The 6921-nt window shown below is 38.2% G+C and overlaps 2 protein-coding genes across 4 annotated transcripts in view; one reads left to right on the top strand and one right to left on the bottom strand.

The window, feature by feature from the left end:
• Nucleotides 1-6921, bottom strand: part of Pits (Protein interacting with Ttk69 and Sin3A) — a 275032-nt gene that overhangs the window by 19973 nt on the left and 248138 nt on the right. The window lies entirely within an intron of this gene.
• The window catches only part of LOC117989517 (uncharacterized), a 38013-nt gene continuing 37232 nt past the window's right edge, over nt 6141-6921 (top strand). The window contains exon 1 of the mRNA XM_034976893.2: nt 6141-6473. The gene's annotated coding sequence lies outside the window, so the exon portion shown is untranslated. The remainder of the gene's footprint in view (nt 6474-6921) is intronic.

The following is a 6921-nucleotide window of genomic DNA, read 5'->3' as shown; positions in this document are numbered from 1 at the left end:
GTGCGTCTGTCTGTCTGCTAGCCTTTCACGGCCCAAACGTTCAGGCCATTTTGACGAAAATTGGTACAGCGATAGCTTGCATGCCGGGGAAGAATATAGGCTACTTTTTATCCCGGCAAAATCAAAGAGTTCCCGCGGGATTTTTAAAAACCTAAATCCACGTGGACGAAGTCGCGGGCATCATCTAGTGTAGAATAAATACGCTGAATAATCAAAATACCGGCAATATACTAGGACAATTTATTATTAAGAGAGAGTTACAACTATTTGTACTTAATTACAAATATGTCGTTATTAGCTCTTCTTTTAATAAACTCCATAATCATAATGACTTTTAATTATCGTCAGAGAAAAACGTAGCAAAAACTCTCATTTCTGATAAGTACCTACTTTAATCGATAGGTAACATTGAGTGAGAGAAAGTCGATTGAACTGTGGATAGCTAAGGAAGACTGCGATTAAAAAACCAACTTGGCCTCTCCCTTCGATGGAGACACGCTTTAAAAAATGTTCTAGAAGACTGTGTAAGGTAACCTGCTTTTTCTTTCCCCTCTGCCAAATGACTGGACCACTTGGTCAATAAATATAGGTGCAGGTTTTGCTAATATGTTTGAAGTGTGCGTAACCATGGCATCACCCCCCTAATAGTATGGGCTCCGCTATCAGGATTCTCTTAATGATCCAAGTTCAGGCAAATTTACGATAGTTTGTCATCACGAACCATTTTCCGAATCCTGATAGTGGAGCCGAACCATACATACTTGAACTGCATTTTTTCAATTCCAGAGTTTTTTGTTTTAGTTCGATGAAAACTGTAGGTTTTATAATTATTACCTACCCAAAACTTTACAGTGTGAAAGCGTGCCCAGGCTGGCATCATTATAAAAGAGTATGTGCTTGCGCGTGTGTCATTTTAAATAAAGCATATATTTATTATTTATTTTTATATTTTTTGATAGACCACTGTCCAACTCCTATGGAAACAAGGTTTACCTGAACAGCTTAACTTCTAAAGTAGGTGTACATTAAACTGAAACGAAATTGTTTATTTGTTTGAATATGGGATGACAAGGTGTTTACAATACAGAGTAAGTCACATCATGCTGGCTTGTGACTCAAGTCGTCTCCTGGGCGAGTTACTCGTTACAAAGATCCAGTTTCCTGATTTGGTCAGCTCATTGCTCTGAGCTGACTGACGTAGAGTATCTACCATCCATCTACGACGAGAAGGGATTAGCGTCATCGTGATAGACAAGGTCCAATATGGCACCATGTTATGTGACGGTGAAAATGTTTTATCTATTGAACAATATTGTTGTTTAGCATTGACTTAATAATTACTTCGTATGGACAGGGCTATTGAACAAACAAAATGGCACCGATTCAGTGGTGCTTTAGTACCAATGCAACCTCAGTGACGTCTAGATTTCAAACGGGTCGTTCATTAAGTATCGAAGAGGTGGCGCTGATTTATTTGGTTCCAAAACCGTGAAAGATTTTGTTCGCTTGGGCATATCTTGTCATTTATATATCGTTGTTGTTAAGATATATCTTTTGGAACTTCGATATATGGAATGGAAGATCGTGAGTTGCCAGAGCAAAATGTCAGAAGGGTAATTGAGTGCCAAACAAAATAAATTAGTAGGTAAAGAGAGTCCGCGAGGGCCAGACCTTCGTTATTTTATAAAAGCTGGAAGTTTCTGTGCATATTGTCCCCAACACATTGAAGAAAGATCGGCAACTATGAAGTTTGGATCCAATGACTTCTATGATATAGTCATTGTTTGTATGAGGTGGCAGATAACATGTAAATAAAACGTATACAATCTTACATCTAAGTATTAAATGTTTTTTTTATATTTTCTTCAGAGTAGTAGGTAGGTATTAGAAATCACGTCATGCACTCTCTCACTCTTAGTCTTAGTAGAGAAAAGAATTAATCAAAAGTTTGGTCTTTGCTAGCGAAAAACCAACTAGTTAGAAACTTAACATTCTTACTGGAAATTAGATACCTACCTATAACGTCTTTTTCCCTAGGGCTTAGAGCCGTAAAAGACAATCACAATTAGCATCAAAAAATCGAAAAGTTATCGATAAATCATTTCGATGTGTCCAACTAGGGGCGGGCCACGACTTTACTGGATAAGCAGCAAATTATTTAAAAAATCAAACTCAAATTATTTCATACAGGACTCTATGATTTTCAATTTTACAAAGATAACAATACCAAGTGGGATATCATATAAAAGGGCTTTATCTGTAGATTTTTACACAACAGATTTTTATTTATTAAAAACTGTTATGCATAAAGCATAACAGTTTTTGATTTAGCATGCAATATGTCGAAAGAATACGACTGTAGTATCCTTCGGTACCCTCGGTGCGCGAGTCTGACTCGCACTTGGCCTGTTTTATATTTTATATATGGACCGTTTACTCATTGAACGACACCGCACCGCACGACACACGTATTGCTGACAGCTTTTTATGTTTTTGGCTGTGTTGCTATCTAACGACGCGCTGTCGCTTGTGTGACAAAGTTGTGGCCGTGTGAAGCTACAACGTATAATATATTGTATCAAGCGACGTAACGAGGTCGCACTGACGGACATAGAAACGCGTGTCCGGCGTCCGGCCGGCTGTCGCTGTAATCACGTAATTGCCCGTGATTCATCCCTTTACGAGCTGCAGCCCCAGCGCAACCAGTGCGACAACCAGTGTAACATGTGGTTTTCTCTTTTTAGGGTTCCGTACCTCAAAAGGAAAAAGGAACCCTTATAGAGTCATTTTGTTGTGTCTGTCTGTCCGTCTGTCGTGTCTGTGAAGAAAACCTATAAGGTACCTACTTCCCGTTGACCTAGAATCATGAAATTTGACAGGCACGTAGATCTTATAGCACAAGGAAAGGAAAAATCCGAAAACAGTGAATTAAAAAAAAATGTGTTCATGAACAAATATTATTCAGTATTTTCAATTTTCAAAGTAAGATAACTAGTGGGGTATCATATTATGATACTTTTACATTCTAAAACAGATTTTATTTATTTTAGGCATAATAGTTTTTGATTTATCGTGCAAAATGTCGATGAAATACGATTGTAGTAGGAAACTCTCGCTAGTCTGACTCGCACTTGGCCGGTTTTTATTAAACCCAGTGCCCATACCCCTTACCGACTTCTACATTGGGACGCTAAATCGCTTGGCGAAATGTCTTTCTCGATAGTTGGTTTAAATACACCCGAAGCATCCCACCAAACCATTTTCGTTGACAAAGTTTTCCAAAAACGGGGAGAGAAAGAAAGAAAGAAAAGACGTTTATTTATACAACTGAGAGAACTGAGAGAGAATTGTCGCACTAATCGTGCTTGCACTGTTCAACATAATTACAAAAGAGTGTAATAATTGCAGAGTAGTGATTAACTATGATTTATAGTTTTTACCACTTACATAGGTACTTTGTCGGCATACACTCGCTTCAATCCGACATCCTATTCCATTTATGTAGGAATCGATTTGAGAAAAATCCTTTCACCTATCATCTCAAAAGTACCTACCTCTTACTTTATCTTCATCAACATCATGAACCGCGTAGAAATCAAAGAGGTTTAATAAAAAACTGCCATAACCCTTCCAGGTTAGCCCGCTACCATCTTAGACTACATCATCACTTACCACCAGGTGACATTGCAGTCAAGGGCTAGCACAAGTTAGTTCTTGACTGCAATCTCATCTGAATAAATAGAAAAATCATGATCATTCCATTGCCGGCTACAGCACGGGTCTTCTCTCAGAATTAGCGGGTCTGGCCATGGTATACCAAGCTGGCCAAGCTTTGATTGGATTCAAGGAGCACTCTCAGGCAACAACGTTCCTCACGATGTTTTTCTTCACCTTTAAAGCAAGTGATATTTAGTTGCTTAAAACGCACATAATCACATAACTTCGATAAGTCAGAGTTACGTGTCCGGGATCGTATCCCTAACCTCCTAAATTGGAAGCGGACGTCTTAATTACTAAGCTATCCTATCCCGACTTTATCTTAGTACTTATCTGTATTCTGTGCCAAATATCTAAGCATGTTCTAGTAAGGTTTAGTGCATTTCAATAATATTATTGTCTTTGAAGTATTAGATTAGAATAATCAGTATTTATTTATTGTATTTTTTGTTTTGTTGGTTTATTGGTTTGTTGGTTTGTCTTCAATCACGTCGCAACGGAACAACGGATTGACGTGATTTTTGCATGGATATAGTCAAAGACCAGCGAAAGTGACAAAAAACCTTAATCCACGCGGACGAAGTCGCGGGCGTCAGCTACGATTATTATTTAACTCCATATTTAATTTTGTCGAATCTTAATTATGGTTTTCTAACATGCTGCATAATCTGGACGTAAATATATTATTGTTTCTGCTAGGACGTTGATTCAGCACCTCTTTAAAACGGTAAACAACGTTACGAAATAAGCTCATATCCACATATTATTATAACACGTTACAAGCTCACAAGAACTTGATTCGATCGTGCTAAATGTATAATCAGCTGTCGAGTGTGCGCTGAGCCGATGACAAGCGAATATTATGCAAACATATTGACACGAGGCGATAAAATGTACATTGCCTTTTAGGATGCGATACGATAACGATTCTAGGTCGTGGCCCCGACTCGACAGCAGCGGTGGGCGGGCGCTAGCAGCGGCGGGAGCGGGACAATATAATATGTCGCATTACTTATAGCAAAAGCAATAGAAAGAAAAACGGTAAACAACGTGTTACGAAATAAGCTCATATCTACATATTTTATGTCGCAAGCTTACAAGAACTTGATTTTTGATCGTGCTAAAGGTATAATCGGCTGTCGAGTGTGCGCTGAGCCACGATTACAAACATATTGACAGAGACAAGGCAATAAAATATAGGTGCGTTGCCTTTTACGATGCGATACGATAACGATTCTTGCCGTCTCTGGGTCGCGACATCGACGATCGCCCCGCTCCCACTCCGCTTCCGATAGACTAACTGACCACCTTCGCTCGGGCGGAATTTTTAAAAATCCTTTCATTATGGGGTCTGATTTATAACATAGACCATAGATCAAAATTTTTAGTTTTTAGACACAGCAGTACCTATTGTAGTTTCTGCTTTTGTATTTGTTCATTCACGGGACTTCCTTTATATGGGTTCAGGTTTTTAAAAATCCCGCGGAAACTCTTTGATTTCCCAAGAATAAATCTAGCTTAATGTTCATCTCCGGGGTTTAAGCTATTTGTTTTGTCAAAATTTATCTGGCTGTGAAAATGTAACAGATAGACAGATACTTCCGCATTTATAATATGAATTATCTATAATGTTAAATATTATGAGTAAGTACCTATGAATTATCCTAGACAATTTACGAATTAAGTACTTATATGGGTAGGTAGAAAAAGCTCATGTTCTGAATAAAATCTTGAATTATAAAAATAACTGTCTTAATTAGAAAAGTCGTATCGTTACCACATCGAAGGAACAATAAATCGGCCGGAAGTCGAAAGTTAGTGTTGCGAAATTCCTCACTCATTAAAAATGCAGCAGCCTCCATTAATTTGCTTAACATAAATTTATTATTAATTTATTAACCACTCGCGGAGGCTCGGACTATTTCTGTACCTATTCTAATAAATAAACATGATAGACTAAAAGTCTAGCAGTAGCTAGCTTTTTGCAATAATACTGTTTTAAGTTGAAGGTAAAAATGGCAGATGATTTCAAAGGCTCTTTATGGATTACTAGCTGATGCCCGCGACTTCGTCCGCGTGGATTTAGGTTTTTAAATCCCGTGGGAACTCTTTAATTTTCCAAAATATAAAAGTAGCCTATGTATGTCCTTCCCTGGGATGTACTTTTCATCAAAATCGGTTAAACTGTTGGGCCGTGAAAAGCTAACAGACAGTCAGACACACCTCGCATTTATAATATTAGTAAGTATGGATGTTTTATATTTTTAATTTCACAATACCCAATATTTACAATGACTATAAGAATTAAAGGCATACGACAACTTCCACTGCCCTCCCTCTTTCCACCAAGTGAATGAGCGGTTACACAACCACGTACTGGCGGCTCTCACCCGCCGCCAGTTGCACCTGACGCGCCACTAACACCACTACACTACACGAAACCACTACAAAAACAACTACCAAAAAACAGTGATCAAAAAAACCACCAAGCAAAAAAAGAGAGAAGAAATCGACAACCCTTAAAAACATAGAGTAAAAACTTTTCGGTGAAAACTGCGTTCTAAATTCAAAAATAAATTATTCGTGTGTTATTTTTTTTGCGAAACCTTTTTTTTAAATAAAAGGTTGTTTATAATTGACTGATTAAAAAAAGGTTTTTTTTATATATTTGGACAGTGAGTGCGAAGGAAAGTGCACGGAGCATGCGCGTGCACTGAACATTTTCACTTTCTACGTGACGTAGAGGATACCCAGCGGTAAGTGTTGTGTAATAACTTGGATGTGTGAATTTTAAACGTTGGTCTAACTTATTTGTATGGGTAAAGTGTTAAGTTACTTTCGTTTGGCTTTTCATTTAATGTTTATGGCCTTTTGTTCGTTTTGCGTTGTGGTGACTGGTTATGCGTAAGCGTCTAATAGCAATTAAACTTTAAAAGTATGATTATGTGTGACTAAAGCTGAAAGCTGTGTTAGCCTAGTGGCTAGGACGTCCGCCTTGTAATCGGAGGTCGGGGGTTCGCTTCCGGGAACGCACCTCTAACTTTTAGGAGTTATGTGCGTTTTATGTAATTAAATATCACTTGCTTTAACGGTTAAGGAAAACATCGTGAGGAAACCTGCTCGCCTGAGAGTTCTCCATAATGTTCTCAAATGTGTGTGAAGTCTACCAATCCGCACATGGCCAGCGTGGTAGACTATGGCCAA

Source organism: Maniola hyperantus, chromosome 16 (assembly GCF_902806685.2).
Source record: "Maniola hyperantus chromosome 16, iAphHyp1.2, whole genome shotgun sequence".
In the NCBI taxonomy this organism is placed as follows: domain Eukaryota; kingdom Metazoa; phylum Arthropoda; class Insecta; order Lepidoptera; family Nymphalidae; genus Maniola; species Maniola hyperantus.
The sequence above is the reverse complement of the archived record's forward strand: the minus strand, read 5'-3'. Positions and strand labels throughout refer to the sequence as shown.